Source organism: Mus caroli, chromosome 3 (genome assembly GCF_900094665.2).
Source record: "Mus caroli chromosome 3, CAROLI_EIJ_v1.1, whole genome shotgun sequence".
Classification (NCBI taxonomy): Eukaryota; Metazoa; Chordata; class Mammalia; order Rodentia; family Muridae; genus Mus; species Mus caroli.
Genome location: NC_034572.1, coordinates 1,026,349 through 1,030,835, shown reverse-complemented (window position 1 = coordinate 1,030,835; position 4,487 = coordinate 1,026,349).

The window sequence follows — 4,487 nt, the reverse complement described above, 5'->3', positions numbered from 1 at the left end:
TTTTCTTTTCTTTCCTTTCCTTTTCTTTCCTTTATATTTTCTTTATTTACATTTCAAATGTTATGCCCTTTCCTGGTTTCCCCTTGGAAAACCCCCTATTCCCTCCCAATTTCTTTAGTCATCAGGGAAATGCAAATCAAAAGGACCTTGAGTTTCCACCTCACACCAGTCAGGTGATAGTAGATGATGGTAAGAATGTGGAGAAAGAGGAACACTCCCCCATTTCTGGTGTGATTGCAAGCTGGTACAACCACTCTGGAAATCAATCTGGTGGTTCCTTAGAAAATTGGAAATAGTTCTACCTGAAGACTCAGCTATACTATCGCTGGGTATATACCCCCAAAATGCTCCAACATATAAGAAGGACACATGACTATGTGTGTGGTAGCCTTATTTATATTAGCCAGTAGCTGGAAATAATCTAGATGTCCCTAGATGAAAGAATGGATACAAAAAAAATGTGGTTCATTTACACAACTGAATATTGTTTAGCTATTAAGAATGAGGATATCAAGAATTTTGCAGGTAAATGGATGGAACTAGAAAATATCACCCTGAATGAGGTAACCCAGACAAAAAAGAGCACATATAGTATGCACTCAGATAAGTGGATATTGGCCCAAAAGTTCATAATGCCCACACAGACCGTATAGAGCTTAGGAGGAAGGAAGACGAGGGTGTGGATGTATCAGTCCTGCATTGAGGGGGAGCAGTATGGTCAAGGGAGGTGGAACCTGGGATAGATAGAGGAAGTGGAAGAAATAAGGGGGGGGAGTAGCAAATACTGGACAGAAAGGGAAACTAAATAAAAAATATTTAGTAGTGAAGGATAGCCACTGAGGGGTCCCAGATGCCAGGGAAACAAGAGGCTCCCAGGACCCAGTGGGATGACTTTAGCTGAAATGCACAGAGAAGCTGTACAGAGCACCTCCAGTAGATAGGCATTGGCCCCTGTCAACAGACAAAAGGTGGAGCAGAGACCAAAGGAAAGGTCATCTAGAGACCACCCAACATAGTGATCCATCCCATTTACAAACACCAAACCCTGAAACTATTGCTGATGCCAAGAAGTGCTTGCTGCCAAGGGCCTGGTATAGCTGTCTCCTGAGAGTCTCTTCCAGTATCTAACCAATACAGATGTATATCCACAGCCAACCATTGGACTCTGCTTGGTGACAACAATGGAAGTGTTAGGGAAAGGACTAAAGGAACAGAAGGGGAAGAACAACAATATCAACTAACTGAACACCTCAGAGCTCACAAGGACTAAACCAATGACCAACGAGTTCACATGAAAGGACCCATGGTTCCAGCTACATATGTAGCAGCGGACTGCCTCATCTGCCATCAAAAGGAGGGGAGGCCTTTGGTCCTGTGGAGGTTTGATACCCCAACATGTTAAAGCAGGCAGGAATGGGGTGGTACGTGAGGGAGCACCCTCATAAAAGCAAAGGGGGATGGGAAGGGAGTTTGCAAAGGGGAAACCAGGAAGGAAGGGCAATATTTGAAATTTAAAGAAATAAAATAACAATTAAAAAAAATAACCAAAATTCCCTCAGAGCCTGGCAGATCAATTACTTTCCAGTTGATAAATTCCTGGAGATTAGTTTCTGCAAGAAGGAAAACAGTGCCATTTGGAAATAAAATATTTGAGAAAATAATGGGTGAAAAAAATTAGAAATTTGTTAAAATACATAAATTCGGTGTCTTCAGAAGCTCACTTCATCCTAAAAATAATAAGCTTAAAGAACTAAAATGCAGGGCTTATAACATCCAAAGTTCTATACACACAAGGAGGCATTTGGGGACTATTTATAGAGAAATTGTGCTTCACCTAAAAGAATAAGGGAAAGCAAATGAGCAGTCTCATCAGAAATCACATAGTTGGCAAGGGGTTTGAAGGAAGTGTCTCATATTTTTAAGTATTCAAGGAAAATGCTGTCTTCTCAGAATCCTAAACCCATGTGTGTGTTTGGGTGGAAGTGCGGGGTGGGGGGAGTCCTTTAGGAATATTTTTTTCTCTGAAAAAAAAATTATTGGTGATATTTATTTTGGCCTCAGTTTATTTATTTTATTGGATATTTTATTTCTTTACATTTCAAATTGGTGCCAGAAACATATGGCCATATGATGCCAGCTACATATGCATTTGGAGCCTTGGCTCCCTCCATGTATACTCTTTTTTAGTCCCTGGGAGCTCTAGCTGGGATGAGGTCTGGTTGGCTGATATAGTTGTTTTTCTTATGGTGTTTCAATTCACCTTCAGCTCCTTTAGTCCTTTCCCTAAATCCTTCTTTGAAGTCCCCATGCTCAGTGGAATGGTTGGATGCAAGCATCTGCATCTGAATTTATAAGGCTCTGGGTGAGTTCTCAGGAGACAGCTATATCAGGCTTCTGTCAGCATGCACTTCTTGGCATCAGCAATAGTGTCTGGGTTTGGTGTCTGTATATGAGATGGATCTCCAGCAGTGGCGGTCTCTAGATGGCCTTTCCTTCAGTCTCTGCTCCACACTTTGTCCCTATATTTCCTTTAGACAGGAGAAATTATAGGTTAAAAATTTGGAGATTAATGGGTGGCCCCATCTTTAAACCTCAACTGAGGGTCTTGCTTAACCTCTAGATATGGTCTCTATAGGTTCTCCCTCCCCTTAGTTGAGTATTTCATGCCCATTGGGTCATGTGAACTTCTTGCTTTCCTGGCACCTGGGACTTTCTGGTGGCTACCCCACATCCACATGCACCTTTGCTGCACAACTCTGCTAAATTTGCTGAACCCCCCTCTCTCTCTATCATCCCAGTCAACTAATATACCTGACCCTACCCCTCTTTTTCTGCTTCTCTTCCTCTCTTCCTCCCAAGTCCCTACCACCCTCAAACTCCTGTGAGTATTTTTTTCTTCTTTCTAAGCAAGAATAAAGCCTCCACACTTTAGCCTTTCTTTAGCTTCATACGACCTGTGAGTTGTATTGTGGGTATTCTGAGCTTTTTGCCTAGCAACTACTTAGCAGGCATGTGTGACTGGGTTACCTCACTCAGGATGACATGTTCTAGTCCCATCCATTTGCCAGTGAATTTCATGAAGTAATTGTTTTTACTAGCTGAGTAGTACTCCATTGTGTAAATGTACCACATTTTCTGTGTCCATTCCTCTGTTGAGCTGCATGTGGGTTCTTTCCAGCTTCTGGCTATTATAAATAAGGCTGCTATGTAAATAGTGGAGCATGTATTCTTATTACCAGTTGGAACTTGTTCTGGGTATATGCCCAAGAGAGGTATTACTGGATCTTCTGGTAGTATTATGTCCAATTTTCTGAAGAACCTGCAGACTGACTTCCAGAGTGGTTGTACAAGCTTTCAATCCCACCAGCAATGGAGGAGTGTTCCTCTTTCTCCACATCCTCGCCAGCATCTGCTGTCACCTGAATTTTTGATCTTAGCTATTCTGACTGGTGTAAGGTGGAATGTCAGGATTGTTTTGATTTGCATTTCCCTGATGACTAAGGATGTTGAACATTTTTTCAGGTGCTTCTCAGGCATTCGGTATTCCTCAGGTGAGAATTCTTTGTTTAGCTCTGAACCACATTTTTAATGGGGTTATTTGAATTTCTGGAGTCCAGCTTCTTGAGTTCTTTTTATATATTGAATATATATTTTAGGATTGGTAAAATCCTTTTTTACCAATTTAGGATTGGTAAAAATCCTTTCCCAATCTATTGGTAGTCTTTTTGTCTTATTGACAGTGTCTTTTGACTTACAGAAGCTTTGCAATTTTATGAGGTCCCATTTGTCAATTCTTGATCTTACAGCCCAAGCCATTGTTATTCTGTTTAGGAAATTTTCCCCTGTGCCCATATCTTCGAGGCTTTTTCCTACTTTCTTCACTATTAATTTCAGTGTCTCTGGTCTTATGTGGAGGTCTTTGATCCACTTAGACTTGAGCTTTGTACAAGTAGATAAGAATGGATCAATTCACATTCTTCTACATGATAAATTCCCGTTGTGACAGCACCATTTGTTGAAAATGCTGATCTTTTTCCACTGGATAGTTTTAGCTCCCATGTCAAAGATCACATGACCATAGCTGTATGAAACCATTTCTGGGTCTTCAATTATATTCTATTGATCTACCTGTCTGTCCCTGTACCAAAACCATGCAGTGTTTATAACAATCGCTCTGTAGTACAGTTTAATGTCAGGCATGGTGATTCCACCAGAGGTTCTTTATATTGTTGAGAATAGTTTTTGTTATCCTAGGTTTTTTTAATTTTCCAGAAGAATTTGCAAATTGCCCTTTATATCTCAGTGAAGAATTGAATTGGAATTTTGATGGAGATTGCATTGCTTCTGTAGATTGCTTTTGGCAAGATAGCCATTTTTACTATATTGATCCTGCCAATTCATGAGCATGGGAGATCTTTCCATCTTCTGAGATTTTCTTTAATTTCTTTCGTCAGAGACTTGAAGTTCTTATCATACAGATCTTTTAC